Source organism: Lolium rigidum, chromosome 6 (assembly GCF_022539505.1).
Source record: "Lolium rigidum isolate FL_2022 chromosome 6, APGP_CSIRO_Lrig_0.1, whole genome shotgun sequence".
In the NCBI taxonomy this organism is placed as follows: Eukaryota; Viridiplantae; Streptophyta; class Magnoliopsida; order Poales; family Poaceae; genus Lolium; species Lolium rigidum.
This window is the reverse complement of record NC_061513.1, coordinates 156,609,577-156,620,753: the sequence shown is the minus strand read 5'-3', so window position 1 is coordinate 156,620,753 and position 11,177 is coordinate 156,609,577.

Genomic DNA, 11,177 nt, shown 5'->3' with positions numbered 1-11,177 from the left:
ACCCATCATGCTAGTTGTAAAAGTTCTTCTAAAATCACATTTCAATTGTTGCCACCAAAGGTGAGCATCAATCTTCGTAGGTTGATTTACTACAAAAATGGACATCCAATATAGTGTGGCTAGGGGAATTGCCAAACAGGTGTGTCATCCCTAAATTTCACTATCTTACCATTACCTATTTTCCATTTTAACCAAACTTAACATCTCTATAAGCCCACATGACATGTTTCTAGAAAACAGAGGGCTTTATATATTGGCAGCACAAAGTGATTGTACTTTTTGTATTTGGCACCTACTAATTTTTCATAAAATACCTTCCCCTTGTATGTACCTTTTCACCCAAGATCCAACTAGGAATATATTTAAATCCTCCAAGTTTGGGATACCAAGACCACCAAACTATGTTATCATGCACACAGATGGCCAATTGACCAAATGGATCTTCCTATTGTAGTTTACGACTTTTCCATTGGACGTCGTTTTGATGGAGTTTCGAAGCGATTTTTGAAAACTGTTCAGCAGAGACAGATTCCGGGAAATTCCAGATTTCACCATAATGAGCTATTTCCTTCCATATTTGCCTATTTCCTGCACAACAAAGTTGAAACCAAGAACTTGTGCATTTTTGCAACTATTAATAGGTTAGTCCCTTAAAACATATAGTAATTTGTGTAAAACAAGCATGGAACATCAAAAATTATAGATACGTTTGCGACGTATCAACATCCCCAAGGTTAACTCATGCTCGTCCTCGAGTAGGTAAGTGATAAAAAGAATAATTTTTGAGGTGACATGCACCTTCAAAGTTCAAAGGATGACTAGATACAAATAATTTAAGAACAATTAATAACACATTCATGATTCAATCAATAATAATTTTGGGACCATGCACATAGAACTAAGAATGACAACTATGCTCTCATAAGACGGTGCATATAACTTAGAAGATGAAGACTCAACATAAAAGTAAAAGAATGGCCCTTCGCAGAGGGAAGCAGAGATTAAACATGTGCTAGATCTTTTTATTTTGAAAACATAGAGATATAAAATTTTAAGAGAGGCTATTGTGTCAACGGTAGCAATAAGTAATATAGGTTATGTATAAAACTTCCTATAAGTTGCAAGCCTCATGCATCGAATACTAATAGTGCCCGCACCTTGTCCTAATTAGCTCGGATTTCCATGGATTATCATCGCATTACATATGTTTCAACCAAGTTTCACAAAGGGGTACCTCCATGCCACCTGTACAAAGGTCTAAGGAGAAAGTTCGCATTGGATTTCTCGCTTTTGATTATTCTCAACTTAGACATCCATACCGGGACAACATGGACAACGGACAAATGGACTCCTCTTTAAGCTTAAAGCTTTTGGCAACATATATTTCTCATTAGAGATTTTTGAGGTTTTAATGTCCATGCTGAAACTTTCACCATGTAAACATGGCTTTGGTTAGCGGCCCAATGTTCTTCTCTAACAATATGCATACTCTAACCTTTTATCATGGTTATCTCCTTTACTTCAGACAAGACGGATATGCATAGTAACTCACATGATATTTATCAAAAATATGATGATGGTGTCCCCATGTCAGCATGGTTGCCACACAACAAGCAGACTTATAAGAACTAAGATACATAAGTGACATATTCCTCACCACAATATTTTTTTAGGCTACTTTCCCATGAGCTATGTATTGCAAAAACAAGGATTTATTTTGAAGGTTTTAAAGGTAGCACATGTAAATTAACTTGGAGTGGCGGTGAAATACCACATATAGGTAGGTATGGTGGACACTTTTGGCATATTTTGGTTTTTGGTGGTTGGATGCACGAGTAGAGATCATACTCAGTATAGAATGAAGGCTAGCAAAAAGAAAGATAGCGACCAACTAAGAGAGCAATAATGGTCATAATCATGCATAGAGACAAAACTTATTAATTAAAGCATATGGTGATATCAAAAGTCTAAACTAAATGATCAATTCAACCCAATTGAAACATCAGAGGAGATCTTCCATTTGCATCACTATTAATATGAAACCTTTTTACTCGTATCCAACACCAATCAACTTATTTGAAACAACTCTCATTTATAATATTCATTAAAGATCAGAGAGCTAATCATATATAACTGAAGCATACTAACAAGCTCTGAACAAAATAGGAGTGAAAAACCAGAGCTAAACGCAGTACTAGCAAAAATAAAACGCTCGTTGAACAATAAGAGTGAAAACTAGAGCGTTCATACAATTAAAATAGAGCGTGTCTCTCTCCCAAACAAACATGGTATGATGGTGCCCACTTTATTGAAAATAAAATACACAACAGAAAATAAAGACGCTCCAAGAATATACATAGTATATGAAGCAATAAAAATATAGTGAACAGAAACAGGACCTGATATTTTTATTGATGAAGAAGGGGATGCCTTGGGCATCCCCAAGCTTTGACGCTTGTACTTCTTGAATATATCTTGGGGTGACATGGGAATCCCCAAGCTTGAGCTTTTGTCCATTCTTCATCTCATCTCATCATTCTTATTTCCTACACTTGAAAACTTCCTTCATACAAAACTCATCACAAATCTCATTAGCAGCGTTAGTGCAATGATAATATTAATCAAATCTACAAAATTCAGTATGACATATGAAAAGCATTTTAATAAGCATTAGCTACTGTAGCACAACTTCAATAAGATTCTTTGATCAAGAGAACTCAGAAAGGTGGGCAAAAAGATGCAAATGCAAAACAGTGCAACAATCTATCAAAACAGAATAGTTCGTAAAAATTGATTTTTGAAAAATAGTTACGCTGCGTAACTCAAAAAACTCTGAACTAATGAAAGTTATATAAATACCTAGGGAATATGCTCGTAAATTGGCAGCTCAAACTTACGTTCAGTTGATTTTTGGCGATTTTCTCGTGACGAACAAGAAACAGTAAACAAGATTGCAAATCTCCCAAATACCACTTTCTTACCATTAGAGGCAATTCTTGGCACAAAAACAAAAAAAACATGATAAGGAGAGTTCATTACAGTAGTAATAACTTCCAAGACTCAACAAAGCAGTAAATAACAGAAATATAAATAAATTGGGTTGTCTCCCATAAAGCTCTTTGTTTATAGCCATTTAAGATGGGCATGATTATTTGATGGAGCTCTCAAACCCCTTTTTTGTTGTTGTTGCTTTCCAATTATAAGTGAAACTGACAAAGAAACAAGAACCAAATAAAGAACCTAATAAAACTAAATAGGATAAAACCAAATATAATAAAAGCAACTATATACAATGCTTACATGTGGATGGGTAATATTGAGTTTGAAGGAGACAACCTCATGTTGGTTGATGAATAGAGGGATGCCTTGGGCATCCCCAAGCTTAGATATTTGCATATTTTTGAATATTCTCTTGGGATCCATCTACACATCCCCAAGCTTGAGCTCTTGCATCCTCTTGCTCATCTCATATCACCATATTGATTGGAACTTAAAAACTGCATCCACATAACGCTTCACAAAACTCATTAGTAGGTTAGTACTCATTAAATAAAATCCATAAATATCCAAGTATCCCTAATTTCTATAAAATCTATCAAATATTTAGCCACTGTAATACTGAGGTTTCTTATTATTTCAATCGTACGTCGAAAACGACGGAAACTTTTGAATCATAAGTACAATATTTAAACAAAGAGAATAGAAATCTGTCAAAACTGAACACTCTGTAAAGATGTCACTCAGTGAGATAGTTACGTAGCTCAAATCGAAAAACTCATGATTAATGAAAGATAGATCATAACCTCAGGTCTATGCATAAAAAAAATTCAGATCAAAACGCCATACTGAGATTTTTCACGAATTTTTGCAGCACAGCACAGGAAATCTGTGTCAACAGAATCAGTCCGTAAAGATTAAATTATTAGATCTGTCTACGTACCTCAAATCAGAAAAGTCAGAACTAATGAAAGTTAGATAGCAAGCACTACTATGCACTCAAGAAATTTCAGATCAAGATCACGTTCTGGTGATTTTTAAAATTTCCTACAGTGGAGCACAGGAAATCTATTTTCTAGGCAGCATAGTGATAAACTTGCATAACAAACTAGGGGTTATCTATACATTCTATTTACAGCGGGATATGTACACTATATACAATTTATACAATATTTACAAGTTTTTAATGAAAAGCTTCCATGGAAAGAATTGTTTCGGTTTCGCAGGCATGAACACAAGTGTTCAAGGTCGACCCCCACTTCACCATTATTCATCTTTCCAATAACTTTTCTTTTCTGAAAACATTTTTTTTATTTTTTTATATAAGAAGTACAACTAAATTTTTTGTAATTCGCATTCCCTATCCATACAAGAGATAGAGAACAACTAGTTACAGGAAGTAAAACTACTTAGAGATAAAGCAAACAAGTGCACACGAAAATATTCACCTACGCTATGGCTCCCCGGCAACGGCGCCAGAAAAGGTCTTGATGTCCCACAAGTATAGGGGATCGTGTGTAGCCTTTTCGATAAGTAAGAGTGTCGAACCCAACGAGGAGCTAAAGGTAGGATAAACATTCTCTCAAGTTCTATCAACCACCGATACAACTCTACGCACACTAAGCGTTTGCAATATCTAGGAAATAAAACTAGAGCGATAACGGGTATGAGAGGTGACTTTGCAGAACAATAAAATACACGGAATAAATGTTAGTGTTGCAGCAATAAAACAAACTAAACTAACAGTACCATGAGTGTGGAAAGGCGGTGGTAATAGTGGTGGCTTTGTTTAAGATCAATTAGTGAAGATCTTGGGTTCAATGTCTTCGATGCAACTTTCTATGTAGGAGAGGCTAAATATACATGCTCTCCCTCCTGGATTACAAGTACTATATGATTGGCTTGCTAGCAAACATCCGTAAATAGTAGCAAGCATTAAGGTTTCTCCAACCATAGCCTTAAGTAAATGGTCCTCTTACTCCTATACATGCAACTATCCGGTTCGCGTCCTTAGGCTTCTGTCACTCCGGCAGAACTTCCCCCTTCTAGTATACAAGTACTACCAACCCTATGGTGCTTGATCCATGCGCACAAATATAATGGGCACCAAGGACGGTAACATATCAACATACAACTCTAATGAACCAAAGAGAAATAACCAATCAATCAAAGAACAAATAAACTATGGCGACATGACATAGATCATAGGATTATAACTTATAGCATCAAACACCATGTTTACATAGGGCGGTACAGAGGTTTGTGAGAGGATGGACCACTGAATAAAATGAGGAGTTGCTGATGGAGTTGGCGGTGAAGACGTTGAAGGGCTCAGCGAGGAGCGCCGGGAGGCGGAGGCGGCGCGAGGGACTCCTTCCCCGCCGCCGGCATCATGGGGGAGCGCCGCCCCTTAGCCTTATTCTTCCTTGAGTTGGTGCTGATGTAGATGAGTGTTTCCCCCTCCTTGGCTGCTGCTAAGGAGGAGGATTTTCGTGACAATGCTTGGGGGCCTCCAAAAATAGGGTTTTCCATCAATATATAGTGTTGGAGATGCAATCTAGGCCATGGGATGGATGCCCCTTTGATCCAAGGGCTCTTGGGCACCTTTAGAACCTTCCTAGGACTCTCCTCTGTCCTTCATGAGCCTCACAACTCGTGGCTGGGCCGAAATATCCAGGTATGGAAAGAGTTTGTGTCAAATACGTCACCAATTTTCGGAGTCCCGAGACTGCAGGATAGTAATTCTGCTCTGCCGGATGCATCCGTTGTCCGTTCTGGACGAATAAGATGTCCAAATTGTTCGTCTTGAAATTCTCTACAACTTTGTAGTTTACGACTTTTCCATTGGACGTCGTTTTGATGGAGTTTCGAAGCGATTTTTGAAAACTGTTCAGCAGAGACAGATTCCGGGAAATTCCAGATTTCACCATAATGAGCTATTTCCTGCACAACAAAGTTGAAACCAAAAACTTGTGCACTTTTGCAACTATTAATAGGTTAGTCCCTTAAAACATATAGTAATTGGTGTAAACAAGCATGGAACATCAAAAATTATAGATACGTTTGCGACGTATCAATACCCATCATGCTAGTTGTAAAAGTTCTTCTAAAATCACATTTCAATTGTTGCCACCAAAGGTGAGCATCAATCTTCGTAGGTTGATTTACTACAAAAATGGACATCCAATATAGTGTGGCTAGGGGAATTGCCAAACAGGTGTGTCATCCCTAAATTTCACTATCTTACCATTACCTATTTTCCATTTTAACCAAACTTAACATCTCTATAAGCCCACATGACATGTTTCTAGAAAACAGAGGGCTTTATATATTGGCAGCACAAAGTGATTGTACTTTTTGTATTTGGCACCTACTAATTTTTCATAAAATACCTTCCCCTTGTATGTACCTTTTCACCCAAGATCCAACTAGGAATATATTTAAATCCTCCAAGTTTGGGATACCAAGACCACCAAACTATGTTATCATGCACACAGATGGCCAATTGACCAAATGGATCTTCCTATTGACATCTACATCATCCCCACATGCAATGAGTATTAATAAGATCTAGAGCCTATTTTGGGAATTTAAAGAAGGAGAACATGTAAATAGGGATACTAGACAAATAGAGTTTTGATGAGATTTTTTTTTGCTTCATAGGAAAGTAATTTATCCCTCCATCCTCACATTCTACTTAACAAACTATCTACCAGAGGCAGGTAATCTTCCCTCCCAAGTTTATCGAATTGTAAAAGGAGACCTAGATATTTTATAGATAAATGGCCAGCTAAAAATGGAATATTTCTAGGAAGGGTGAACATTCCTGGGGTTCCATGTTAATTTCCATCAACTCACTCTTATGATAATTAATTTTCATTCCAGACAGCTAAAAAGGCGAGTGTCCATTTTGGATTAATTGCATTCACATCATCTTTCACAAAGAAGATGAGAGTATCATCTGCATATGGCAGGCTAACAACCCCTCCAGGGATTAGATGTGGACAAAGCCCTATAATCATGCCACAATCTGACCCTTTGATTAACATTTTCGAAAAGAAATCTATTACAAAATTAAATAGCAAGGGGACAAAGGGATCACCATGTCTTAAACCTTTGTTAGTTAAAAATTTATCACCCTCTACATCCCTGAGTGATTTGCTTACTCAAGGAGATGATTTTAGTACCAAATCCTCTAAGAGAAATGATTTCAATACGAAAATCAAGATTCTCCCTATCATAAGACTTTTCATAATCTATTCTAAGGGCTAAACCTTGCCACTTCTTCCTATGTACTTCATTTTTTTTCATGGGCAGTAACAACACTCTCAAATATAAATATGTCTTTTATAAAAGCAGATTATTGATAATCCTTTTCACATGTTACTACATTTATCTTGTATCTTGTATCTTCTATCTTGCGTTGCTTGCATCTTGTCATATAGGTAAATATACATAGTTGCATATCTACAGAATTTACCTTCTGTGTCAACCCTAAATTGAAAAATAATTAAAATTTGGTTAGCACCTATCCACCCCCCTCTAGGTACCCATACGATCCTTAATTTCTTGCTCGATGAAGCTTTTTCTAGAGCTACATTCTCTTGAGAAGTTACTTTTTCCTCGAGAGAAAAAACGTCGCTTCTTAATGTTATATCAGGTCTATCCTCTTTCCTGAAAAGTTTTTTTATAATAATCAGTAGTAACTTTAAGCATACCTTTTTTTAGTTACATGGGCCTCTAAAACATTTGTCCTTTTTTCCTTCTCCTCTGGTTAGCAACATGGAAATATGAGGTATTTTTATCCCCTTTCATGATTTGTCTATCTCTAGATCTCTGCCTGGATTTTGTTTCTTCTATAATCCAGTAAGAGATTAATTCTCTAAGGATAATATCCAATCTAGTTCTACCAGCATCAAAAAGAGGATGAGTCTCTAACATGATGTCCAAAGCATCATATTCTTCGATCAGCTTTTTCTTATGTTTTCTAATATCTTCTTCTATGTTAGAACTCCACCCTCTAGCTATCCTTCTAAAATTATTTTGTTTTATCATGCCAATTATCCATAGAACTCTTGATGAGGCCTAAGGCCACGTGCGTTGCCCGATCTCACGAATTTGACCAAGAACACAAGGGGGTGAGGGATGAACACGAAAAACATGGTGAAGAACACGATGAACACACGCAACACACAACCCGATATAATTCGGTTTACTCCTGACAGCCCGAACCACTGTCCCCATAGAATCTCTCGAGAGAAAGACACGATGTTGAATTCCCGAGAGAAAGATCGGTATACGATCGATCGAATCACACGAGTGAAAGACCGGCGGTAGAATCACAAGTGTGAGAGAATAATCATATAAGGAGAGGGTTTCCCTAATCCCAAAGGGATGGTGAAGGCATAAGCCAATTTTAGTTCATTCTACTCTAACCTCATGAAGGGGGGAGGTTGGAGCCTATATATGGGGATCCACTAAGGAGGGGTAATTTAGGCATACAAAGGGATAAAGGGTTCAGATCTGATGCTCTTTGTAGGAGGGCGGCATTGCCGGCGCAGGTAGGGCGGCAGTGCCGTCGACCTTAGGCATAGTGGTAGGGTGATGACCCACAAGTATAGGGGGTGTATCGTAATACTTTCGATAAATAAGAGTGTGGAACCCAACGAGTAGCTGAAGGTATTGACGAGCAGTTTTGATCGAGGCTTCACTGTAAATACTAGCAAACAGGTTTGCAGGGGTATTTTGGATTGCAGATGAATAAAGTACGAGTAAATAAAATGCAGTAATAATAATTGCAGCGAGTGGCCCAATCCTTTCTATAGAAAAGGACAAGCTGGTTGTTGTTCTTATGATGATCAAACGTTCCTGGGGACACACGGGAATTTTGTCAAGTGCTTTCGCTTCACATAGCTGAATAATATTCAATGGTTTGGTAAGTGTTGTGTGGGTGAACCTATGCTAATGTACTACGCAATACTTGTGATTATACCTCTTGCAAGAATCCGCAACTACAAGAAAGTAATTAAGATAAATCTAACCACATCCTTAAACTTTGAGATCCTACACTCCCTCGTGCCCCTGTTTCCTAACGGGGGTTTGGGTTTCCGTCGCTCCCGCAACCCCACAATTAGTAGCCAAACACACGATGCATTCCCCTAGGCCCCTAAAGGTGAAGTATCATGTAGTCGACGTTCACACGACACCACTAGAAGAATAGCATCACAACTTAAATATCAAATCATTGCATATTACTCAACATAGTTCCACTACTAACAGATGACTTCTCCCATGTCCTCAAGAAACTAAGCGAACTACTCACGAGACATCATATGGATCGAAATCAGAGGTGATATAATGGTGAACAATAATCTGGACATAAACCTTAATTCAATGATTTCACTCAATAGCATCAACTAAAAGGAGTAATCAACACCGAAAGTTTCCCCTATGAACTAGACAAGTATCAAACCCAAGATGTTACAGCGGGACGGCGTGGAGACGGCGGTGATGATGGTGCTGGTGGTGGAGATGATGGTGACGATGATCTCGATGAAGTCCAGCTCGATGGCGGTGATGATGGCAGATCTCCCCTCTCCGGGAAGGAATTTCCCTAGCAGAATCCTGCCTGCTGGAAAGCTTTTCTCTCTGTGGTTCTCCGCCCCCTAGCGGCGGAGGATTATTTCTCTGGTCGCTCCCCCAATCTTAGGTTTCTCGAGGGGTTGAAATACGGGAGGGGGCATCGTCAGAAGTGGGCTAGGCCGACCACACCATGCCTAGGTGCGGCCTGGGGTGGGCCCGTGATGCGTGCAATTAACACACGTCCGTTGGGAACCCCAAGAGGAAGGTGTGATGCGTACAGTAGCAAGTTTTCCCTCAGAAAGAAACCAAGGTTTATCGAACCAGTAGGAGCCAAGAAGCACGTTGAAGGTTGATGGTGGCGGAGTGTAGTGCGGCGCAACACCAGGGATTCCGGCGCCAACGTGGAACCTGCACAACACAATCAAAATACTTTGCCCCAACGTAACAGTGAGGTTGTAAATCTCACCGGCTTGCTGTAAACAAAGGATTAAACGTATTGTGTGGAAGATGATGATTGTTTGCGAAGAACAGTAAAGAACAATTGCGATAGATTGTATTTCGGATGTAAAGAATTGGACCGGGGTCCACAGCTCACTAGTGGTGTCTCTCCCATAAGATAAACAGATGTTGGGTGAACAAATTACAGTTGGGCAATTGACAAATAAAGAAGGCATAACAATGCACATACATATATCATGATGAGTACTATGAGATTTAATCAGGGCATTACGACAAAGTACATAGACCGCTATCCGAGCATGCATCTATGCCTAAAGTCCACTTTCGGGTTATCATCCGACCCCCTCCAGTATTAAGTTGCAAACAACAGACAATTGCATTAAGTATGGTGCGTAATGTAATCAACACAAATATCCTTAGACAAAGCATCGATTTTTTATCCCTAGTGGCAACAACACATCCACAACCTTAGAACTTTCTGTCACACGTCCCGCATTTAATGGAGGCATGAACCCACTATCGAGCATAAATACTCCCTCTTGGAGTCACAAGTATCAACTTGGCCGAGCCTCTACTAGCAACGGAGAGCATGCAAGAACATAAATAACATATATGATAGATTGATAATCAACTTGACATAGTATTCAATATTCATCGGATCCCAACAAACACAACATGTAGGATTACTGGATAGATGATCTTGATCATGATAGGCAGCTCACAAGATCTAACATGATAGCACAATGAGGAGAAGACAACCATCTAGCTACTGCTATGGACCCATAGTCCAGGGGTGGGCTACTCACACATCGATCCGGAGGCGATCATGGCGATGAAGAGACCTCCGGTAGATGATTCCCCTCTCCGGCAGGGTGCCGGAGGCGATCTCCTGAATCCCCCGAGATGGGATTGGCGGCGGCGGAGTCTCTGGAAGGTTTTACGTATCGTGGCTCTCGGTACTGGGGGTTTCGCGACGAAGGCTTTAAGTAGGCGGAAGGGCAGGTCAGGAGGCGTCACGGGGGACCCACACAACAGGGCCGCGCGGTCAAGGCCCAGGCCGCGCCGCCCTGGCGTGTCGTCGCCCCGTGGCCCCACTTCGTTTCCTCTTCGGACTTCTGGAAGCTTCGTGGAAAAATAGG